The 25,582-nt window shown below is 43.1% G+C and overlaps 1 long non-coding RNA gene across 1 annotated transcript; it reads right to left on the bottom strand.

The window, feature by feature from the left end:
* Nucleotides 1-6,598: 6,598 nt before the first annotated feature.
* LOC121002132 lies at nucleotides 6,599-25,138 on the bottom strand. The gene is made up of 3 exons (XR_005779227.1): nucleotides 25,128-25,138; nucleotides 19,535-19,537; nucleotides 6,599-6,754 (listed from the first exon to the last, which is right to left on the bottom strand). It is a non-coding gene; the product is annotated as an uncharacterized LOC121002132 (long non-coding RNA).
* Nucleotides 25,139-25,582: the final 444 nt, after the last annotated feature.

Raw genomic sequence — 25,582 nt, 5'->3', positions numbered from 1 at the left:
AGCCGAGGGCGTGTGTGTGTGTGTTCCGGGGGGCGGCTGCGGGTGCTGGTTGCTAGGCACGCCGGCGGCGCCGCCCCTGGTAACGCGCTCTTTGGTTTCTCATAACCCGCCGGGGGTCATGGTGGATGGCAGTAGCACATGTAGGCCAGCGCGTGCTGTTCCTAGGCACGTGGCTGGTTTCCATGGGAACTAGGACAAACTGTTTAAGCCTGTTGAGCTGAGGCATGTGTAATAACAGGCGTCAAACGCTGGTTTTGAAAGGTAAGAATTCACGGTAATTGTGGCTTTGATGTTGCCTTATATTGCGCCCCACACCTTGAGTCAATACCAGTCACGGGGTTCATTTGTATATGGTGCTGCGAATGGCTGCCTGCACGCCACGTGACAAGCCGTACAACTATGGCAGTGTCTTCAATCATGTGGTCGTGCAGTGTGGAGCAATATATATAAATCTTCTGTGACGGGTGTTGCTTCTTACTGATCAATATCACAGGACACAAGGCCACCACTGAGGGCATGCACTTTGGGGTCTTCATACCTAGGTCTGTGTTGTGGCAACAGCTAACCTTTAATGTGCAAGAATTGCGGGGTCCTAACAATTTTTATGGGGAACTATCATGTCTAGGTTGGCTTGCATAGACAGTAGCCCCAAACGTGTTTCACTGTCTACCTACATTTAGGAGGGTGTTGGTGCACCTTTCACATAGATCGCTATTTAATTCCCTGACTGGGGGTGTCATTTAGGGTTACCCTAATTTAGGTATCTTCTACTTGCCCTGCTCTGGAGCGGTGTGATGGGCTTTCTGTGCGGGAGCAGCAGTGCCGATGTCTGTTTATAAAAAAAAAAAAAAAAAAAAAAGGCTAAATATTTAATTTGTTGTACATTTACATTGCTGTCATGCTTCATCGTATTGCAGAGTTTTCGTCCGATCAAGTATCTGACGCTCCATTCCGTTCCAAGGATTCTGTACTTGCAGTAGGTGGTATGTCCTGTTATATGGTTATGATATGTGTCACGGGGGTTGGCCGCAGGCACATTTTTCACGTCCCGTATGTTATATCCGTGGCATGGCTTTAAAACGTTCAGGCGCTATTCTGTCGCCCTCCCCGGTGGCACAGGATTCTGCCTGGAACGTCCAGGTTGTCACTTGTCTACTATGGTACGTCGGCTTGAAGCGTTCAGGCATCGTGGCGTCCGCCACTCCGGTGGCATGTAGTCCTGCCTGTTACTCCAGGTTGTCGCTTTGTTTATTGTGGTACATCTGCTTGAAGCGTTCAGGCTTTGTGGCGTCCGCCGCGTCAGTGGCATGTGGTCCTACCTGAAACTCCAGGTTGTCATTTTTTCCTTATTGTGGTATGTCTGCCTAAAACGTACAGGCAATGTTACGTCCGCCAGTTCGTGGCACGGTGTCCTGCCTGGATGTCCAGGGTGTCTTGTCATCTCATGTGGTACGTCCGCTTAAAACGTTTAAGCAGTATATTGGTCACTCCTGTGACAGGTGGTCCTGCCTGGTACGTCCAGGTTGGCATAATAAAAAATAAATAAAAAAAATAAATAAAAAAAAGGTGGTCAGGATTGTTGCCTTCAAGCTACAGCCGTGTGTCTGCTTTTACATTTTGTCCTATACGCCATTCACTTCTAGAGCAGCGGTTGCATTACATTAATACTCTGTTCCCTTTCAGCTTGCATTCATACAGCTGCGTTATACCATGCTCCTCATGCTCATACTCAGAGCTGTGCCCATACCATGTTGTAGGCACCTCCCACATCCAGAGCTGCAGTTACCCACTTGTTCTTGCATCATGTGTTCTACTCTGCTTCCACATCAAGCTGCATTTCTTTCATTTCTACATCATGGTTACTCAGTATTCTTGCTAGGGCTATCAGCGCACCGCTCTAATTCTGCTCTTCCGTTAAAACATAGATGCTTCTTCAGGCTTGAGTTTCGTTCCTCGGTGGTGGGTTACGCAGACTGATCTCCTTTACTTCTGGTTCACATTTACGCAGTTGGATCTCCCGCCCCAGTTAACCAAGTAGCTCCCTAGCGGACAGTGGGCCGATAGGAGTGAGTTCCTACTATGTTTCACAGTTGTTCATGTGTTTGTCACGACTAGAGGTTTTTCTTGGCTAACTGCAAATGCCTCTGGCTCTGGTTTTTCTCCCATCTGTTTCAATTTCACGGTTGGTTAATGTTTCATTCATGCAAGTGGTTCGGATCACTAATGTCTATGCATTTGCCTTTAGGTCGGGCTCACGTTTAATTACTTATCATCACGGTAAGGTCTTCCGGGTCGATCCCTTGGCTTCGGGGGGGCCTCAGGGCTTCGGGGGCCCGGTGTTCGTTCGTCATGTGGTCGGTGGGGGGCAATATGGTTGTAGGCTGGTTAGCGTCCTAGGTCATTGTCGGAGAGGATCATGGTTATGCGAGTCCCCAAGTCATACTGGGGAGGCATAGTGGTTGTTAATTAATTAAGAGGGAAATTAAGCCGCCATATGACTCCGCCATTAGGGTCTCTCACGCATGGCTTAGCCTTTTGAGTCTCGCACGCATGGCTTCTCCCTTTTAGTGTACTTATAACTCCGCCATTAGAGTCTCTCACGCATGGCTTTGCCATTAGAGTCTCTCACGCATGGCTTCCCCCTTTTTTAGTATGGCTTCTCCCTTTAGTGTTACATATGACTCCGCCATTAGAGTCTCTCACGCATGGCTTTGCCATTAGAGTCTCTCACGTATGGCTTTCCCCTTTAGTGTTACATATAACTCCGCCATTAGAGTCTCTCACGTATGGCTGTGCCATTAGAGTCTCTCACGCATGGCTTCTCCCTTGTTAGTGTCACATATGACTCCGCCATTAGAGTCTCTCACGTATGGCTTCTCACTGTAAGGGTACATATGCCTCCGCCATTAGAGTCTCTCACGTGTGGCTTTTCCTTTTGAGTGGTACACATGACTCCGCCATTAGAGTCTCTCACGCATGGCTTTGCCATTTGAGTCTCTCACGTATGGTTTCCCCCGTCAGTGTCACATAGGACTCCGTCATTGGAGTCTCGCGCATGCCTTCTCCGTTTTAGTCTTCACGTATGACTCTGCCATTAGTCTCTCATGCATGGCTTCTCCATTCTAGGGTTGCACATATGACTCTGCCATTAGTCTCTCACGCACGGCTTCTCCCCTTTTGGTGTTTCACATATGAATTCACCATTAGTCTCACGCAGGGCTTCTCCCTTTTAGGGTTACACATGGCTCTGCCATTAGAGTCTCATGCATGGCTTCTCCATTTAGTCTTACACGTATGACTCCGCCATTAGTCTTCCACGCATGGCTTCTTCGTTGTAGGGTTACACATATGTCTCCGCCATTAGTCTCTCACGCATGGCTTCTCCGTTTTAGGGTTGCACATGTCTCTGCCAGTAGAGTCTTTCACGCATGGCTTCTCCGTGTTAGTTTTACACATATGACTCCGCCATTAGTCTCTCACGCTTGGCTTCCCCCTTTTAGGGTTACACAGGTGTTTGCCATTTGAGTCTCACGCATGGCTTCTCAAAAAAAAAAAAAAATAATAATAATAATAATAATTACACTCACAACGCCAGTCGAGGCCGGCTGCGTGGTCCCATAACAAGTAAGTTCCATGTCTTTTCTGTCCTCAGTCCCGCTTGCATGGCTCGGTCATCTGTGGCTCGCAATACAATTTTCTTGGGGTGGCTCGCACGTGTGGCTTGTGCCATTAGAGTCCCACTCTCGTTATTGTTTTCTCTGACTCTGTTATTTTCTAGGTTGTTGGGTTTCATGGTTTCTTTGTAAGCAGTCATTCCAAGCCTGCCGTTGCAGACATCATCTTCTCCCAGGCATGCTTACTTCATCTACAAACTCGGGCTGAGGGTGTTGGTGTCCGGCCTAAATCCTGGGTATCGGTCCATCTTCCAGTAGGAGGTACAGTAATAAGGCGCAAGTTTACGAAGTCTGTCGTGTCACCTGACACGACAAGTACTATCACGACTACAGGTGCAGCATACATAGTTTATCACGACCTTAAGCTTGTTCTGTCTCAACTGCAGGTATTGGGGTACGTCCTGTCCTTAGTACGGGCACATTAGCTCATTAATCATTATAGCCATATATTTCTGGGGATGGTTTCCCAGGCCTGGTGGGTTACACTTCACTGAGTGTGCTACTTCGGTAGGGCAACAGGCACCATGTTCTGACTCTTTTTGGCCCTTATTAGGAAGTGTGGCCTGGGGAATAAGTAGAGGTAAGTATTTTGCCACCAGGAACAGTTGGTGCCCGATCGGGGCCCTTGGTGGATGGTCGGGGTTCATCTGGGCCGGGGGTCGTGGGCTGCGGCCCTCCGGCTGTTGCGAGGTTGTGGCTCCCGCGGTGCCCGGACAGCCTGCAGGTATCTGCCTGCAGCGGGGCGTTGTGGGGGTTGTGGTTGCGGCAGCTGAGGGGCCGCGGTTTGAGAGGCCTGATCTAGGCACTTCCAACCGTTTCACCATTGTTTGTTTCAGTCTGCAGCTCTCAGGATTCAGACCTTCTCGTATATGATCATCTGTTAGTCAGCATTGGAGTAAATCGTTCCTGGTTCCAGACACTCTTTCAATTGCATCAGCATTTAACCAGCTCCAAGAACGGTGGGGCGGTACACATGGCAAGGAGGTAAGGTAGATGGAAGTCACGGTGATATAAGACGGTATATCCCGCACCTCCATCGTGAAGGGTCTTTTGGTTCAAAACGGGTGTCGTAACGGTAGGTGTATATTTACTCTAAACAGGGTCTGCTCCACTCCTTTCGTTTTGAGGCGGTGTCCAAGCACCAGATGCCTCCTCAGGTTATCAGGTGCATGGGACGTTGGAGGTAGTCGTGTTCTCCAGATATGGTCCAAGTCATCCGTTCGGAGATCCGTGATGCTTTCGGTTCACTTGCCCTGTACGGTGCAATGAGTGTTTGGTATGGTTGGGTCTCCTTTTTGGCCCCTTTTAGGCCTATCCTCGCTACGGGCTCCCGGCATTTCCCAGCCTGAGGTTAGCTCTAGTTCCTACGTCCAGGGGCCGTCGCCCTGACCACAAGTAGTTAAGGCTGCTGTGCAGCCTGTATTTGTGGGAGGGGCAGAGGCCACGCCCCTTGGCTATATTAACCCCCTCAAAGGTCAGGGGACGGGACGTGCGGCCAGGTACCCCTCCCTCCCTTCCCTTTTCTTAGCTCTTCCTTAAGGATAGGCCCCCTTTTAGGCCTATCCTCGCTACGGGCTCCCGGCATTTCCCAGCTTGAGGTTAGCTCTAGTTCCTACGTCCAGGGGCCGTCGCCCTGACCACAATAGTAAATATAGTTGATCCAGTCTGTATTTTTGTTGATTGCTATGTGCGGAATTATGGATTCAAATCCTGCTGCCACCTGACCTCTGGCCTTGAATTCATCAGGGACCCCTCTTGGGACCCCGATTGCATCAATATATACGTGTGGGTCAAAGCTACCTTTTGGGAGGGCGCGACGGTTGCGTATATGTGTGTTGGAGTCTTTTTTCATTTTCAGTGAAGATGTGTATGTTCATGATGGCTTTAGCAAGGGCAGGCACATTCACCTTTCCAGGAACCCTCTAGTCTAGATCTTATCTTTCCATCCCCACAGATCCAATATACATCTCCAATCGAGTATACTTGATTCTGTGTGAGGGAGGTATCTGTTTCACTGTAAGTCGCACAGTATCCTTCAGTGAAATTACCCAGGGATCTTCCTTGATCTCCCCCTCTCTGGCAGGTATAGTTACCAGGATAGATATGTATACCTGCACCGGGGCGGGAGTTTTTATGAGGAGTGGGTATTTTTGCTTCCATTCTTCACATGCAGACTGGTTACTAGATGAATTTGAGAATAATTGCAAAAAACATTCCTCAACACTGGAGGGCAATATTAAGGGCACAGTACCTAGGTGAGGCTTAGCTGTCCCACATATATAACAATTACTTTTATTTACGGAAGCAGCGCTGTACTTCATCCATTCTAACCATTGGTTGGCATCAGAGAACCCAGTTTCTGCTGCAAGAGCCTCTTCATATGTTGGCTCAGATATTGCTCTCATATTGTTAAAAGTTAAGATATGGGGTTTGAGGGGGTTTGTTTGTTTCTGAGGGTATGTCCATTCTTATAGTGGTTGCCGCATCTTGTGGAAGGACTGCACTTCATTATGCTGCATAAACAGAAGGAGTAAGTTGCAACGTGAGTACTGGAGGAATTGTACCAGAAGGTAGTGATTCCACCTTTCTGAGTTATAGCAACTTCAGCTTTGTTATCCTCCGGCAGAGTCATTAGGATCGTCAGTAATCCCACAGTCCAAGTGGACCGTCTGTGCCATCTTCCAGAATTGAGGGAGTGCATCCTGGTGGAGGTCAGAGCTGTCTGCTCCCGTTAGTACCTCACTTTGTCCTTTTTCGAGGTCAGAGCTGTCTGCTCCCGTTAGTACCTTACTTTGTCCTTTTTCGAGTTCAGAGCTGTCTGCTCCCGTTAGTACCTTACTTTGTCCTTTTTCGAGGTCAGGACTGTCTGTCCCCGTTATTACCTCCTTTTGGGGTCACTCCTTTAGCAGTTTCACTCTGGTGGCGTGGATCCAAGTAGGTGCTTCTTCCGTGAGTACTGCTGTGCGGGTCGCGGCTACCACTGCAGTCGGTGGTCCATAGGTGAAGTCTCCTGCAAATTTTCCTTTCTTTAATTTCTTTATCAGCACGATATCTCCCACTTGGAATGGGTGAGTTGGTTCCTGTGGAAGACAAGGAGATTTACAAGCAACTTTTTCCTCAATTTCACTTAGGGTTTTAATCAATCTGGTTACATATTCTTCTCTAATGAGGTTGAGGTCCCCTTCCTGCACTACCAGAGGGTTCTTTGCCCATGGTGTGGGAAAATGTCTTCCCATAAGTATCTCAAATGGTGATATACCTAGCTTTTTATTAGGGGTCATCCTGATCTCAGCTAAGACTATTGGCAGTATATCTTTCCATTTCTCAAATGTGCCCCCTGTTGCCTTTCTCAATTTATCTTTTAGGGTTCTGTTCATGCGTTCCACAATGCCGGAGCTTTGTGGGTGGTATGGGATATGAAATTTCCATTCAACCTAAAGGAGTCTTGTCAGCTCCTTGTTTACCTTTGAGGTGAACGCTGGCCCTTGGTCAGATTCAATTACCAATGGACAGCCCCACCTTGGAATGATGTCATGTGTCAGTATCCTTGCTACTGTTTTGGCATCTTCTGATCTTGTAGGGTAGACCTCTGGCCATCTTGAGAACATGTCAACTATGACCAAGGCGTATTCTTGTTTACCTTTCTGTCTAGGTATGTGTGTGAAGTCTACCTGCAGATGTGTAAAAGGAGTGGTGGGGTAATCAAGGTGTTGATGTGGGACCTTAGCATTGGTGTTTGGGTTGTTCCTCAAACATGTGATGCATCTTCCCACATAATCTGACACTAACTGTTTAATGCCTGTAATATAGAAATTCTGTGCTAGCAGCATGTGTGTTGTTTGAATGCTGTTGTGTCCTACTCCATGAAAATGTGCAATGAACAGAGGGGCGCTGTGCTGTGGTATGCATGGCTTCCCCTCCTTGTAGATTAATCCTGTCCTAGGATTCTTCTGCACGATTGGATAACACCAATCGGCCATTTCATCGTCAGTAGCTGAGGACTGGAGATCCACAAGCATCTGATTTAACTCAAGTGAAGGAGGTACTAATTTCACCATCTGCAATGTGGCCGGGGCCATCAGTGCAGCCTTCTTGGCCTCCGCGTCTGCCAGGGCATTGCCTTGGGACACATGATCCTTACCACCAGTATGCGCCCTGCAGTGGACAATTGCAATCTGTGAGGGCAATCTTATGGCTTCTAAAAGTTGTATGACAAGTTGTGAATGTGAGACGTGCTTACCATCAGCTGCAATGAATCCTCTCCTTTGCCAAATGACCCCGTGGTCCCAGACCACTCCATGTGCGTACCTGCTGTCAGTGTAAATGGTGACTGGCTTGCCTTCATGTAGTATGCATGCTCTCGTGAGTGCAATTAATTCTGCTGCTTGTGCAGATTGGTATGTGATGGGTCTGGCTTCCAGGACAACATTGGGTAGCATAACAATAGCATATCCTGCATGATAAGTGTTGTCATTTGGTCTGCTGCAGGATCCATCAACAAAAACATCAGGAGCCCCTTCTACTGGTACAGATTGTCAATCAGAGCGGGGTGATGTCTCATGTTGTATGGCGTGTATACAATCATGTGCCTCTGTCAAGTGATCCTCAGGTCCTTTAAGTACTAATAGGGCATTCAAGATAGGTGCTGGACCTGAGGTGTGTGTTGCGTATTTGATTTGGAGGGAGGGATTGCTGAGGAGTAGAATCTCCCATCCAGATAGTCTTTGTGCGGACCTGTCCTGTGTGTGTATGCCTTTGAGAAGGCCTACTACATCATGTGTGGTGTACAGGATAGTCTCATGTCCCATTGTGAGTGGCATTGCAAGCTCAACCATGATAGCACAGGCTGCAAGAGATCTCAGACAGGCCGGCATTCCTTGGACGGATGCCGGCACCACCTTTGAGAAAAATGCACAAGGACTTAACTTGCCTCCGTGATACTATGTCAGCACACCCGCCATGGTTTTACAATTTTGTCGAGCATATACGTGGAATGTGAGTTTGTAGTCAGGGAGGCCTGAAATTGGACTTGTCATTAAAGAACATTTCAAATAATCAAATACATTAAACATTTCCTCAGACCACCTAATGAGATCTGGCATGTCTGCCAGAGTGGCTTGTCTCATTACATTGTCATAGTACGGTAGGATCAATCAGGAATCCATTGTCTGCAGTAGTTTATCACACCAAGGAAAGATAATATTTCTTTCTTGGTGTGCGGGGTGACCAGGCCCGCTACCAGACTGGAATCTTTCTCCTTTCTCCTTTCTCCCTTTGTGAGAACAAGGCGCAAGTATTCAACCTGCTTTTTACACCATTGCATTTTCTTGCGTGACACCTTGTGTCCACATTCAGACAACCATTTCAACAAAGATAAACATACATTGGCCTCCTCTGACATACTGCACAATAACAAATAATCCGTATTGCAAGAGCACAGAACCCTGGGGGGGGGGGGGGGGTGCCAGTGTTTTAAACTGGCTTGGAGGACAATGCTGTACACTACAAGTAAATCTGCATATCCCTGGTGCATCCTCCTGCACCAGGTGAGTTTACGTTCCTCAAAGGAAAAAGCAAAATTAGTCTGGTCCACTTATCAACCGGAATAGAGAAGAAAGCATTTTTCAAGTCTATCACGCTGAAACGGACAGCTGCTGCAGTAGATGGCTGAGAGCAACTGAAAAATGTCTCGGCTGCTTACTCACGGTTTTCCTAAACGTTTGCAACTATGTGTGGGGGTCTGTATCTTTCTGATCTCAAAGCATCCCGCTGCCTCCTTCTCATATAAATGTTTCTCAAAGTCTTGTATTTTGTCTGAGGTTCATGAGAAAATGCGCTGCTTTACAATCAACATGAGATTAGGAAAGAGAATTTGGCTGTCAGTTTTTTTGCAGCCTTCAGTATCTGGTTGGGAGGGGGAAACTCACACTTAGATTTTCCTTCACCCACAGTAAAAAAAATGCATCAAATGACAGAGTGATAATATTACAGGGAGATATGTTCTTACACTTACCACCATAACAATAGCTCTCACACAAACAGATTAATCTTAAGACTCTATGTATCTTATACTCTAAATATAGGTATGCGTCAAACCAAGGTAGGTCAGTCTCCCGGAGACTGTTCTCTTACATGTACTTCTGGTACAAAAAAAAATCTCTGTCGACAGTTAGATAAAGTAAATAGATTCTCCCGGAGAATCTATGGTGTGTCCCTGACACACAACTTACGGAATGGATCATGTGATCCTATGATGTGTCCCTGACACAAAACAAATCTCCCGGAGATTTTTTTTCCGTGCGTGGCACTCCAAGTGCCGGCCTTATTCATGAAAGTACTCAAAGTACTCATTATAAACTCCCGGAGTTTATTTTTAAGGCTTAACAATGTATCCCGGATACATAATAAAAACTTACGGGTAGAGATGTGGCCAGTGCCCTCGTACCCGGCAGTGGACAAAAGGGATGTCTCTCTTACCGGACACGAGGATGGCCTTCTCTATCCCGGAACGGAGCCCCCAACTGAAAGGATTTGGACCTTTCTGGACCTCTACGACCACCTTGGTTTGATGTCACTGACGTCAGGAGAGATGTTTCTCAGTTGGCAATAACAGACATGCACACAGGCAATCACTGAGAAACACTCTGATTTTATTATGCTATTGCTTGGCCTCATATAGGCAACAGAAAAGTTTGCACAACAACAGCGTTAAACCAATCATAAAATGATAAACATTGACGCCCATACAGATACAATTGGAACATCCCTTTTATGGGTATGTAATACGTCACATATAAGAACGTATGTTGTTGTGCCGAATGACCCTGAGTGAATTAGAACATTTGTTCTAATTCTGGGAGATTCCCAGAATCTGTCCTGAGACAGATAAGTGAACCTAACTCACAGCGGGGGGAGGATGTGAAGTGCGTAGGTGAGATATTATAACAATTCTGTACATCATAGAGAAGACAACATGGAGTCACATTTGCCTTCAGTAACAAATAGGAATAATTCTCTTGATGATTTCAAATGGTCCAAGGAAGCGAGGAACCAGTTTGTAAGATACTTTGAACTTAATATATTTAAACAAAAGGCATACCTTGTCACCTGGAGCAAAGTGAGGAGATTGTTAACTTTTTTGATCTGCAAATTATTATTTTTTTCTCTGAGAGGAGGTTTTTTTCTTTTTATTTTCAAATCTCATTTCATTTTAATAAGTAGAACAAAATCACAGATGGGTAAAGCATATGAAACATTCACAGAGTGAAATGGTATGGTGTCACACAAGACACAAATACAGTACAAAAACAGTAAGTGTCTGTGCATATGGCCCTTAGCAGGGGCCAGGAACGGATTGTTAAAATGTTCAGTATTTGTCGTGACGCCATTTGCAGCATGCACAGGGTACTATCCCAGGGCCCTTCAAAGGTGTTATAACTCTTGCCCCAGGTTAGGAATGCCAGAGTGGTGTAATTGCCCATAATGTCTCTGTATGGTGATGATAATGGTGTCAACGGTGTCTCCTACCTGGGTACGGCTAGACTCCTGGCTCACTTGCAATAAATTGGAGTGTAGTGATAGGAGGAGTAATAGAGGGATTTTGCAGCAGAAACTGATGTCCAGACCTTTAGGTACAGTTCAAACTTGTCTTTACTGAAGATAACTTTCATCCAAGCAATGTACAGCTTTGGTCTCAGGTCCCAGCCGGCTTTCAGCAATGGTTGGCAGGAATGAATCTTCAGCTCTATCAACCTGGAGCTTACAGAAAAGGACGTCTGCTTAGTAGCTCTAAAACTGTGGCAGAATTTGGCTTCTGCACTTCTTTCTATCTTCTGCTTTATGGGGACTGACTAGCTGAGGAATAATATGGCTTCTCCTGGGTTTCTGGACTTTACTCACAGTTATATTCTCAGGGAATGCTTTCTTCCTGGAACTGGAGGTTGTCTGCTTTCTTCATCCAGCTGAGGCTGCAGGGCTCAGGCTGGGGATTGATCAATATCTCAGCCGAGACAAGATCCTGGCTTGGTTCCTTATATCGGAGAGCTCCTAACACACACACCCTACCCCGAGCAGGGGTTGGGCTACACTCCTCAATAACTTCCTTCTCCTCCCAGAGTGTAAGCTGTGGGAATAGTCCACACCTCCACAGAGGGGGAGCTAAGCTGGAATGAACCATTCCAACTTAGAAATACTAAACTGAAACTAACTCCTTACCAACGCATTGCTGCCACCTGCTGATGGACATGGAAATTACAGCAATAATTTACATTTAACATGGTTTATGCACATTTGTGAATGACATAATGTAAAATCATATCAGATGAGAAGGTAAAGGCTCTTAACAGATTATAGCGGGGTAGAGGAGTGTAGTAACACAACTCTGGGGTGTTACACCTTCACAATCCACCAATCATTATGATATCTGCTGAGTACTAGTAAACAGTATTTTAGTTTTTTTTTTGTTTTATGCATATAACAGTATGTAACTTAAACTGAAATAACAAAAAAGTCTGAAAGGTGGGAAGGGATGGAAAAGAGAGATGGTGTGTGCATTGCAGGCGAGGTAAAGGCTTCCTTTGATGTGTTGCTGTGGAGTTGACGCATTACTACAGTATTTGTGATGTGCGATGTGAAATGTGAAAAGACTCCACTTCTGGGCTCAGGTATGATAGGCTATAATATCTATGTAGTGTTGCCCAGTAGTATTGTCTCGCCAGTCCCCTCTTCCTGAAATCCCTTATAGATCCTACATGGGTGCCAAATTGTTTCAACTTTAGCATGGTTGCGGAATTCCCAGAAGGATAATTCTTCTAGTCTGTAGATCTGGTCTACTTTCACAATCCATTTAGAGATAAATGGTATTGTGGTAGATTTCCATGATGGGCCAGTAATAATCTGGCTGATGCAATTAGAGGGCGGAGGAGAAGTTTGATGTTGAGGGGGATGTCTTTGGGCAGTAGGAGCAACAAGAGAACCTCTGGGGCACATTTCAGAGAGGTACTGCAGATTGTATTGTTAATGTCAAGGATTTCCGACCAGAAGGGTAATACTTTATCACAGGACAACCACATGTGGAAATAGGACCCTGTACCTGAGTCACACTTCCAACATGTAACAGGGTATGAATTGTCTATTTTGCGTATTCTTTCCTGAGTCATATACCATCTAGACAGGATTTTAAAACCTCTTTCTTGTATACGTGTGCATCTAGAAGTGATTTTGGAAGACTTCAGAAGCGATTTGAGTTGGATCTCAGAAAATGTTGTCTGCAAGTCAACCTCCCATGCCTTAATATATAAGAGATCTACGGGTTTAGCTATGTGTTGCAATAAAAGGGTGTGGTAAAAGAAGTTGAGAGGAGTTTTTTCAAATGTGGTTTTGGTTTCCTGCCAGATTCTGGAAAGAACTTCCTCCTATACATCAGCTGCTGGAACTCGAAGATGTGGAAACAGGTAAAAGAATATTGGTTTGGTGACCATACACAATAAAAAAGTAGATTTATCTGTCAACTCACTGATGTTATTATTATGAGAAAATTCTGCCCAAGGCAACAACTCAACGCAGTCATCTTCATGTTCGTTTGTGAAATGGCCCATTAGACTAAAGATGACACGCAGAAGAAAAATCCGAAGATACATCCAAGAGTTTGCAGATAGCTCACCAGAATTTTGAAGTGAACTGAACACTGTCAGCCACAATATGTTGTGGAAAGCAACAGAAATGGAAGATATGGAGTATGAATAATTTAGCCAACTGACAAGCAGAACGTAGACCGGTTTTTGGTATAAACCTATCTATCACCACCAAAATAACTGCGTAATCTGAGAAATGTGGCAAGTCAAATCCAAAGCAATGTGAGTGAGAAGACCAGCAGGCCTTTGTCTTGGTGTTTTTCATAATTTCTGGGTTGGTGTCGGTGGACAAATAAGATAATTATTGTAATTTTTTTTTTTTAGGTGATTGTACCGTATGTAAGTATTCAGAGACTTGCATAAGTTCTTTCTAACAGATCTTCTGTATCCTTCTAACAGCAACAGATGAAACACTATGAAGAATGGAAATTCTTTAGTGGAATACTCCTGGCAGCCAAATAGCTCCTTTCTAGGACCTCATTAGCATTCAGAGTGAAATAGAAAACATTTTGCTTCGCTGTCAATTTCAATAATCAAGCAGAGTGCTGATTTCCACTGACATTTGAAGGGGTTATCCTAGAAAATATCATGATGATTTATCATCATTACCACAAAAGTGGGGGTCCAAGTCCTGGCATGCCCTTCGATCAGCTGTTTTAGCTAGCCGCTGAACTCAGCAAAGCTCTACATCATATAGTGGCAGCTCAGTATTGCAGCTCAGCACCATTGACTTGATTGGGGCTGAGTTGCAACTAGGCCATATGACTGATGTACAGTGATGTCATTGGCCTAGGAAGAGGCTGCGGTGCTCAAGGCCTCTTCTAACAGCTGATTTGCCGGGGTCTCGGGTGTGTGCTTAAGGAGGCGTTATTAGAATGTTGCAAAAGAACATTTAGAAACTATAGAGCAGTATTACTTGGATATTGGTGGTATATGGCTGTGTTAGTTTAGCAGTACTGTGTGTGGACACTGTATGTTTGATTTGACATTCTAACTGGCATTCAATGACACTGGATGTTGCTTAAAGGGATTCTGTCAGCTAGTTTTAGCATATAGAGCCCTCTACATGTGCTGCTAGATCTCCACTAGAATGTCCATAATATACATGTGCCATAGCTAGGGATGCTTTTGTTTGGTTAGAAAAACGATTTTATAAATATGCTAATTTTTCTAACTAAACTAAAGCATCCCTAGATATGGCACATGTATATTACGGACATGCTAGTGGAGATCTAGCAGCACATGTAAAGGGCTCTATATGCTAAAACTATCTGACAGAATCCCTTTAAGCACAAATATTGATCACATGCATTATGAACACCACAATCTGTATATTACAATATTTTATGTACCAGTCATCTATTATTTTTACTATTTTTTTATTCACCATTTTGCACCTTTTTCTTGTATCCTGGCCACACCATTCTTATGATTCAACAATGCCATACAGTTTTGGTGGTGAACTATTACCTATAATTGCCTTTTGATTATATAAGTTGTTGTCTTCTATCTTATGTTCAGCATTTGAAGACCTTTGGGGGAAAAACTCAATGAAAATAATATTGCTGTTGTTTGTCAGTTATAGACATATCATTTTAGGGATTTTGTTGTTTTTGGGGAAATGCTCTTTAATATAATTGATTAGTTGTACCATAAAAATACAATTGTAATGTGTTATGACAATTTAGGCTTCGATAGATGATCGCACATAGCAGACAACTGGGAAAATGTATTACTGTATTTAACAGCATTGAATATTTGTAACGGAAACAGAAAACTGCTGTAGAGCTGCAGACCTTTTTTTTATTTTATCAAAGGATATCATATTTGTCAGTGACATAAGAGAAAAGCACAGCACCTAAAATTACATAATTCATATTTTAAGCAGTTCTCTTTCACAAGTTGCCACTGAATGTCTCTAAAAGTGACATTCACCTGCTAATAAAATATCATCAAAGTAGTGTCACCTTTATGAAAAATTATAGTTACTCACAAAACACTAAGGCAATAGAACTTATGCATTATGATACTACTAAGGCACCGTCAGTGACTAATTCAGCTCTGCTACTTTTGTCCATTTTGTTGTTTTAGAATACATCATAACCAGCAGTTATGTACTCACTTATTGCCACCAGTTTGGCCATATTTGTGCTAAATACGTAAACTAGAAAACTGTTGAAATGAGTCTAGAAGGATTGCTCTCATAAACTGCAGTATCCTTATTGCTGTTGAGAATATTAATGTCCATCCCACACACTGCATGTTAATCGAACACATGGCTGCCTGCTATTACCGCAGTTATTAACCGTCAGGCTTATCTTTATGTTATAGATAAGTTGTGAAAGGCATAACATTCAATTGTAATTATCTTTAATTAAAACATCTTGAAGAAATAAGAAGACTGGATTGTTATTTATATGGAAACAAGCAGAAGCATAATGTTCTTCTCCTGTGAGACACCAGCAGAGAGATTTTGGTTACAATAGCGTAGTTATGATAATTACTCAGTATTTTGGGACTGAGTAGAACAATATGACAGGACATTAGTAACTCTGGAGGGTGAACCTACATCTAGAATCAAAATGTCTGGAGATGCTGTCTTTTTTAGTACTTTATTCAGCTACTACAATTGTTACGTAATCCCTTAAAGGGATTCTGTCACCACATTTTACCCCCTACAGTAAAACATAGCTACTTGTAGGGCTCCCTGAGCTGTATTAAATGATGCCCTTATTAACTAATAGTCTTGATTTATTTCTTTATAAAATCGATTTTAGTGATATGCTAATGACTTACATAAGGTGCCCAAGGGGATGTCCTTTCCTAACTTGGCGACCAGCCGCACCCCTCGGTCCGGTGCCCAGCGCCGCCTTCCTGAGTCCAGCGCCGCCTCTAATATAATATACGTCAGCGCGCCGGCTCTTGAATATATTATATTAGAGGCGGCGCTGGACTCAGGAAGGCGGTGCTAAGCACTGGACCGAGGGGTGCGGCTGGGCACCAACTTAGGAAAGGACATCCCCTTGAGCACCTTATGTACGTCATTAGCATATCACTCAAATCGATTTTATAAAGAAATAAATCAAGACTATTAGTTAATAAGGGCATCATTTAATACAGCTCAGGGAGACCTACAAGTAGCTATGTTTTACTGTAGGTGGTAAAATGTGGTGACAGAATCCCTTTAAGGACACAGCCAATTTTCACCTTAAAGGTGTTCTCCGGGAAAATGAAATTACTGAAATGCTTAAATATTACTTTATTAGAAATATATTCTCAAATACCTTTCATTAGTTATAATGGCTTGGCAATCATTAGGAGAAATAAAATAGACGCCATCCTATTACTACATTCAAAACCTGTCCTAATGACACATCAGAACAAGTTAATTCACAACACTGAGCTAAAGAGCTGCCTCATCCTCCTCTTTGCTCTTCTTGTCAGGGATTATGATTGGGGTTGAGTGAAGCCTGCTTCGGATCATAAGAAAAAAACACAATGCAATAGCACTCTGCCAACCAAATAAAGTACAATAATGCCATAGTTAAATATGCTAGTGCTAATGCTACGCTTATTTTGAAAATTTGAGATTCTTGGCAAATACATTTTGTACAAAATTATTTGGGCCCGTCTGCCAAACGTCAAGGTGATCTCTATAAGATGGGAACCTAACACTAAATCCTACCTGTTATGTGCCATAATGGCCACCCTAAAATTCAGAGAGTGCAGGTTGCAAATCCATGCTGGGTCCACTCTGCTTTTTACCATTTTTGGTGCCATAATGGAGTGGGCTCAGCATGCATGTTGGTACCTGTATTTCCTGGATTTAATGGAAGCCAATAAAAGCATTTTTGAAAAAAATATATATTTTTGTGTCGCCATTTTCTGAGAGTAATTTTTTTTTTCCTACTAATTGTCATGTGTAGGGGTTTATTTTTTTGTGGGATGAGGTGATATTATTATCAGTAACATTTTGGGGTACATAGCACTGATAGCTGGCTATTACGCTTTTTGTGAGGAGAGGTAACAAACAAATGGCTATTTTGGCAGTTTTTTATTGCTTTCTTCTGATGGGGTAGATCATGTGAGATTTTATAGAGCCAGTCTTTATGGGCACGGTAATACCTAATCCTCTGCTTTATATTCTATATATATTCTTTTTATTGTATGTGACTTAATAAAGGGAAAGAACACTTTTTTTTTTTTTGAAAATTTTATTTTTTTATTTTTGTCCCACTGTGGGACTTCAACTTTTCAGGGTTTGATCCCTGTTTCAATGCAGTACAATACATGCTGTGTTGTGCTGCATTGAACTGTCAGTTTCACACTGACAGCTGCCTAGGAGACCCATAGTTGGGCCTCATAATCCTCCATAGCTGGTGGGACCCAAGGCTTTTGCAAGGCTTGGGGTTGCAATGGAGCCATCGGCACCCAGTCATCGCAGTACAGGAGGCCGATGGGGTCAGAGAGGGAGCTCCCCCCCTAAATGCCAATAATTGTTTACTGGAAGCAGATTACTGTTTACATTGGGAGATCTACTGCAGGCAAATAATGATTTTATTGTCTGCATAAAAGATACAATCACCCGATGAATGAGCATTTCTTCATTCACCAGGTGATCAGTGACACATTTACATAGGGTAATTACTGGTGGCAAGCATTTGTAAGAAGACTCATTCCTGATATATATCCCAATCCTTGGCCCGTATAAAAGTTCCTTTATATTAGCCTAACATGTTTGCTTCCACCATAATAACACTCATCTAACATGAAAATGTATTCCATTAGATTGTATAGCTTGCACAATGGGGAAAGTTTAAGGTTGACGCATGTGCCATATTTTGGCTCTACACAAGATCCAATTTTATACAAAGAACTATAACATTAATACTATAATTTAGGTATACTGTCTACACTGAAGTAGCCAGCAGGTGTAATTACAGCTCCTCCATTCCATTCACTTGAATGAGAATGAACTGTTGTAACTACATGCAATTCAAGTGAATGGGACAGAGGACCTATAATTACGCCTGCTCGCTGCTACAATGTCAACAGTGGGCAAGTAAACATTGAAGAGAATGCAGTGCTGGAACAAGCTGATCAGCGGTGGTCGATCTGATATTGACCTATCCTGAGAATAGGTCATCAATATAGGAAACTGGAAGAAACCTCTTTATGGCCGGCCATACACATTCTCTCCTGACCTTCCCCATGCACATAGTAGTTTATTTTACAGAGAATAAAAGAATTTCGCAGTTGAAATCAACTACTCAATCCTTATTTCTCTTAACATATGTCATTGGGGATCAGTCAAGAAATCGCCATACATTTTAGATGGTTGGATGGTCCTGCCGAAGTCAGATGATTTGACCAACATTTATCTAATATACATGGCAAGTTTAGACAGCTTTGGGGACATTTTTTATTATTGTATTCTACTTATCTAAGGCTAGTTTAACACAGAGGGCTCCGGCAGGCTGTTCCGACGGGTGAACAGCCTGTCGGATCCATCCTGCCGCTAGTTCACAAGTACCCCCGGCCTGTCACTCTATCCCCATTAACTATAATGGGGGCGGAGTTTCAGCAGCAGCGCACACCGAGAGGCGGCCGGACTAAAAGTACTGCAATGCAGTACTTTTAGTCCGGCCAACTCTCGGCGTGCGCTGCCGTGCTGCCGTCGGACTCTGCCCCGCCCCCATTATAGTCAATGTGGACGGAGAGACAGTCCGGGGGCACACGTGAACTAGTGGCAGGACGGATCCGACAGGCTGTTCACCCGCCGGAACAGCCTGCCGGAGTCCCCTGCCGCTAGTGTGAAAGTACCCGCCTTATTGATCTTTATTAATCAAATTATTTCTCTTTTACAGTATTCAGTTTCCCTTCTCTGCTTCTCCCTCTCCCTGAGCTCCATCAGATAGATGGCTCAATCTGTAGCCCTTATTTCTTCACTTCTGAAGCTCATAAATACACATTTACATTATTTTTTTTTGCCTAGAACAATAGAATAATAAAAAATGCCTCAAAAGTGTCTGTAGTCTTTAAGCCTTTATGCATTTACAGTGATGCTTCAACGTTTGTGAAGCCTTTTTTATTGAAAACGACATTAGATTTTCATAGAAGTCCTCAGAGTTGATAAAGATAACCAAATCAATTAAATGTGTCAGAAATATTAGACTTGGCAATTTATTGCGAAAAATGTGCAAAAAATGTAATTGTCTTTCTAAAAACACACTTAAGACACTACTACTGACAATTTATTTTAGAAATAATACAGCATCAGCGCCACTAACAGATTTGGGCCTAATGTCTTATGTGCGTCAAATATGCAAGTTCAGGAAAAAAATACTTTCTCTAGTGTAAAACGCAAGTTGTCAGCCTACTTTGAAAATATTCCCCCCTCCCTCCAACACCAACACTTGAACTGTCTGTAAATGACCTGTAAAATAGTTTGGCCTACTGTTGTCAGTGTTTTCACTCAGATATTTAAAACCCTACCTTCTGTATTGTAAACCATGTGCTGTACAGTTGTATGGCTATTTTCGCAACACTAAAAAACCCTTTAACTGTCTGGAGATGCCCAATCACAGGTGTCAGACTAGTATTTCCAGGGTTTTTACTCAGAGATTTAAAATGCTACTCTCTGTATTGTAAATTACATGTTGCACACATGTGTTGCTATTTTTGCAATACTGAAAAACCCTTGAACTGTCTAGAGATGCACTGTCACAGATTTTGGACTAATATTTCCAGTGTTTTCTCTCAGAGATTCAAAACTATACTCTCTGGATTGTAAAACAAGTGTTTCAGACTTGCATTGTTATTTCAGCAAAACAAAACCAAAAAAACTTGAACTGTCTGGAGATGCCCTGTCCCAGATTTTGGACTATTCCACGTGTTTTCACTGAGAATTAAAACTCTACTCTTTGGATAAAAAAAAAATGTGTTGTACAGTTGTATTGAGCGTATTCCCCCTACATGAGAAAAAAGAAAAAAAGTTGTATGGGCAAAAAAAGAAATGTTCTTGCAGATATCGGCTGTTGAGTTGCTGCAGCAGCTGCAGTTGTGTTATGAGGCAGTAACTGTAGTTAGAGGGCACTTCCAGGCACACCTAACCTCAGCTTCTAACTTCTCACTCCCTGGCTGAAAGCTTTCCTTGCCTTTCCCTATTCTACACAATTCTTCTTCTTTCTAGCCTTACCCTTCACTGTCCATGATGCTAGAACAGAAGCTTTATTGTGACTGTACACTGTTCCTAAGATCATTTTCTGATATGCACTGCATAGACCTACCCACCCTCATTCATAGCCCAACACAGAATGGCATTCTGCTCATTTTGTGAAAATCCTAGCTGCCTGCTGCAGCACTAATTGGCTCATACAGGCTGTCTGTCAGCCTGTAAGCCAATCAGAGAAAGCCGTGCCCCCCACTTTCCCCCACTTCTCAGGGTCATGTGAGCATCCATCTTCTTCCTCCCTCGTGCTTTTACCCGCTGCATGCCAATTTACTGGATTCTTCTAAAACTAACCTGAAAAGCTTTGGGTTTGTTACAAACGGATTCACTCATCTCTACACTGCACTCCAGCATAAAAACCTCATCCCACCTATGAAACTCGGCAATGGTAGAATAATGATTTGGGCTTGTTTTGCTGCCTTCAGGCTAGGATGGCTTGCTGTGTTTGATGGAACAATGAATTCTGAATTATACCAGCAAATTCTAAACCAAAATGTCAGGGCATCTGTTCGTGAGCTGAATCTCAAGAATGTGGGACATGCAAGACAACAATCCTATGCACACAAGTCGTTCTACCCAAAAATGGTTAAAGATGAATAAAGTTAAAGTTTTGGAATGGCCAAGTCAAAGTCCTATCCTGAATCCTAGAAGGACCTGAAACGAGTAGTTCATGGAAGGAAACCCACCAACATAACGGAGTTGAATCTGTTTTGTACAGAGGAATGGGCTGAAATTCCTGTGATGTGCAGGACTAATGAACAATTTCAATAAGTGTTTAGTTGCATTTATTTAAAGTAATATAGAACAATCTGATGGGTTCACAAACCTTCAAGCATCCCTGTATACCAGGGATCAGCAACCTTTGGCACTCCAGCTGTTCTGAAACTACAACTCCCATAGTGTCCCATTCACTTCTATGGGAGTTAGAAGAACAGCCGCGCATGTTGCATGCTTGAGGTTGTAGTTTCACAGCAGCTGGAGTACCGAAGGTTGCTGATCTCTGCTGTATACTGTTTATATACTGAATATTAATTTTTCGACCTGCTTCATTTTTGTTACGCTGAATTTCTGCTTCAATATCTATTTAGAATTTTCTTTTCCCATTGAAAGTAATATTGATATTTGTGTATATCTTATCATTTAGATAAGAATGAATGCAATCTTGTTGATAATGTTAAAGAACAACAGTGTGTTGATTTTTAGAACTACTGTATCAAGTCTTAACATCACATTTACTGCTACGGTATACCTAGGCTACAAGTAGTCTGAATAGAACCACAGTATCTAAAGTGTGTATCTCACAATGACATATGCAGTAAAGGCTGCAAAATTAAGTTTTTTGTTTAATAACAGAATATGACAGCAGTATATAACCCTTGAATTTCACACGTGCTGATGCAGCAAGGGCTGTAAAAATGTGTATTTTGCCCAAAAAGGGTGCTTTATTAATAGAAGAATATAACCACAGTATCTTTAGTGTGTATCTCACACGTACAGATCCAGACTAGGCCGCAATTAAAGTTTTTTGGCCAAAATGGTTGTTTTTCAAATAACTAAATACAACCACAGTATGTAAAGGGTGTATCTCACACGTACAGATCCAGACAAAGGCCGCAATTAAAGTTTTTTGCCCAAAATGGATGTTTTTCAAATAACTAAATACAACCACAGTATGTAAAGGGTGTATCTCACATGTACAGATCCAGACTAGGCTGCAATTAAATTTTTTTCCCCCCAAAATGGTTGTTTTTCAAATAATTAAATACAACCACAGTATGTAAAGGGTGTATCTCACACGTACAGATCCAGACTAGGCCGCAATTTAAGTCTTGCACAATAGCCTTACACAATATACACAATACTTAGTAATGCTTACACACAGTAATAGTATCATATTCACTAGGGATAAGCCCAAAAAGAAGCCAACAGCGCTCACCTTCTAATCACTACGGAAGCACGGACATGCCCAAGACCAGGCAAACAATGTAACTTGAAAATGAAGAGATAGATCCAGCTTCCAAAAAAAGCAATGACATTTATTCCTCCCAGCAGTAAAATCCAATAATACAGTGCACAAACAACATCAACGCCTTTCGAATCATAGAATTAAGATCCTTACTGGTGACTAGGGATGAGGGAATCGAAAGTCCACAAAGTGGACTTAGATTCAAACTTCAGGATAAATTCGATTCGCCTCAAAGTCGAATTTCTTTGTGCTTAACGGTAGGGAATCGATTTAACCTCAAATAGTGTAAAAAAAACAAAAAAATTAATACTCACATTCTCCATTTGCTCGCGATTGGTGGCCTGTCGCCATCTTGCTTGAAGATCTTGGTCGAAATCCTGTGTGTGGTGTACGCCGGCCGACGTGATGACGTCATCTCGGGCCTTGTGAGATTTCGCCCCAGACCTACAAGCAACATGGTAGCGGCCGTTCCTTCATGAGCAAATGGATTAGGTTATTTTTATTTTTTTTTAAAGATTTTGCACTCTTTTATTTACATCAGATGTTGCGATTATGTCTGAATGCGGCATCTGAGGGGTACAATGATGGGGAGCTACACAATCACCGCTCCCTTTTATTGCACCCACTACTTACAAAGAAATGTCCTTCATGACTAAGTAATTCATCACAAAGCAGATTTGTTTGTAAAAGTTTGCAAAGCAGCCGAATCAAATTTTACCAAACTTTGGTCATCTCTAATACTTACTGTAGAAATACCACCATGATTTGGTCCAGAATTGGCTTAAGCTAACCTATTGTGTGGAGTCCAAATGATTCCTTATCGTCATCTTTAACCATTCATGTAAGTCTGGCTTATGTTGTGGAGCAGTGTTTCTCAACCTGCGGTATACATACGTGCTCCAGGTTTAACCCCTTATGGACCGGGCTCATTTTCACCTTAAGGACCAGGCCATTTTTTGCAAATCTGACCAGTGTCAATTTATGTGTGAATAACTTTAAAATGCTTTTACTTATCCAGGCCATTCTGAGATAGTTTTTTTGTCACATGTTGTACTTCATGACACTGGTAAAATGGAGTAAAAAATATTAATTTTTATTTATAACAAAATACCAAATTTACCAAAAATGTTAAAAATTAGCAAATTTCCAAGTTTCAATTTCTCTACTTCTATAATACATAGTAATACCTCCAAAAATAGTTATTAATTTACATTCCCCATATGTCTACTTCATTTTTGGATCATTTTGGGAACTACACCCCTCAAGGTATTTAAAACGATTTTTAATTTTAATAAATATTTTCCAGTAACAAAGCAAGGGTTTTACAGCCAAACAAAACTCAATTTTGGAAACTACACCCCTCAAGGTATTCAAACTGATTTTACAAACTTTGTTAACCCTTTAGGTGTTCCACAAGAGTTATTGGCAAATGGAGATAAAATTTCAGAATTTAAATTTTTTGGCAAATTTTTCATTTTAATCCTTTTTGTTCCAGTAACAAAGCAAGGGTTAATAGCCAAACAAAACTCAATATTTATTGCCCTGATTCTGTCGTTTATAGAAACACCTTATATGTGGTTGTAAACTACTGTACGGGCACACGGCAGGGTGCAGAAGGAAAGGAACACCATATGGTTTCTGGAAGGCAGATTTTGCTGGACTGGTTTATTTACACCATGTCCCATTTGAAGCCCCCCTGATGCACAAACTCCAAAAAAGTGACCCCATTTTGGAAACTATGGGATAAGCTAGCAGTTAAGTTGGGACTATTTTTAGGGTACATATGATTTTTGGTTGCTCCAAATTACATTTTTGTGAGGCAAGGTTACATAAAATTTAAATTCAGAAATTTCATCTCCATTTGCCAATAACTCTTGTGGAACAACTAAAGGGTTAAAAAAAAGTTTGTAAAATCAGTTTTGAATACCTTGAGGGGTGTAGTTTCTTAGATGGGGTCACTTTTAAGGAGTTTCTACTCTAGGGGTGCCATCTGCAGTACTAATGAGGTACCCCTGGGGGGCTCTAGGGTCACACAGCTGAGTGTGCTGTGGACCCCAGACACCCGATCAGGGTGATGCAAAAATCAAACTTTTTTTCCCCCCTAAAATTTCCCTGACTATCCCTACCTATCTAAGCTCTCCCTAACCTGTCCCTATTGTACCTTTTTAGTGCCAGATGGCACTATGGTGGCTCAGTGGGGGTGCTGGGCTCCGGAGCTGGACGCTGCTCTTCTCTCCACGGCTCCGGACACAGAAAAGAGGAGGAGAGCAGAGCTGCAGTAAGTTAAACCCCCCGCCCGCCCTGGAGCCAATCAGAAGCGATCCTGAGAGGTGATGTCACCATCACACCACCAATCACCATCCTATTCCGGGTTATCGGGTCACCAGAGACCAGAATAACCCGGAAACGCAGCAAACCACAGGTCTGAATTGATCTGCGGTTTGCTGCGATCGCCGATACGGGGGGCGTCACAGGACCCCCCTCGGCATTGTCCCATGGTGCCTGCTGATTGATTTCAACAGGCACCCAGTTCCGATCACCACCCACTGCACAGCGGTGATCGGAAATACACAGGGCGTACAGGTACGCCCTGTGTCCTTAAGTACCGGGACATCAGGGCGTACCTGTACGCCCTGTGTCCCCAACAGGTTAAGGAGTAATCGGAATGAGAGTGGGGGGGAATGAGAGTGACAAGGGGGGAGGAAATGAGAGTGACAAGTGAGGGGGGGAAGGAAATGAGAATGACAAGGGAGGGGGGAAGTAAATAAGAGTGACAAGGGAGGGGGGGAAGGAAATGAGAGTGACAAGGGAGGGAGGAGGGAGATGAGAGTGACAAGGGAGGGGGGAGGAAATGAGAGTGACAAGGGAGGGGGGGAATGAGAGTGACAAGGGAGGGGGGAAGTAAATAAGAGTGACAAGGGAGGGGGGGAAGGAAATAAGAGTGACAAGGGAGGCATGGGGGGGAGATGAGAGTGACAAGGGAGGGGGGGAGTAAATAAGAGTGACAAGGGAGGGGGGGAAGGAAATGAGAGTGACAAGGGAGGCATGGGGGGGAGATGAGTGACAAGGGAGGGGGGGA

Source organism: Bufo bufo, chromosome 5, assembly GCF_905171765.1.
Source record: "Bufo bufo chromosome 5, aBufBuf1.1, whole genome shotgun sequence".
Lineage (NCBI taxonomy): Eukaryota > Metazoa > Chordata > Amphibia > Anura > Bufonidae > Bufo > Bufo bufo.
This window is presented reverse-complemented; position numbering and strand designations above follow the sequence as displayed.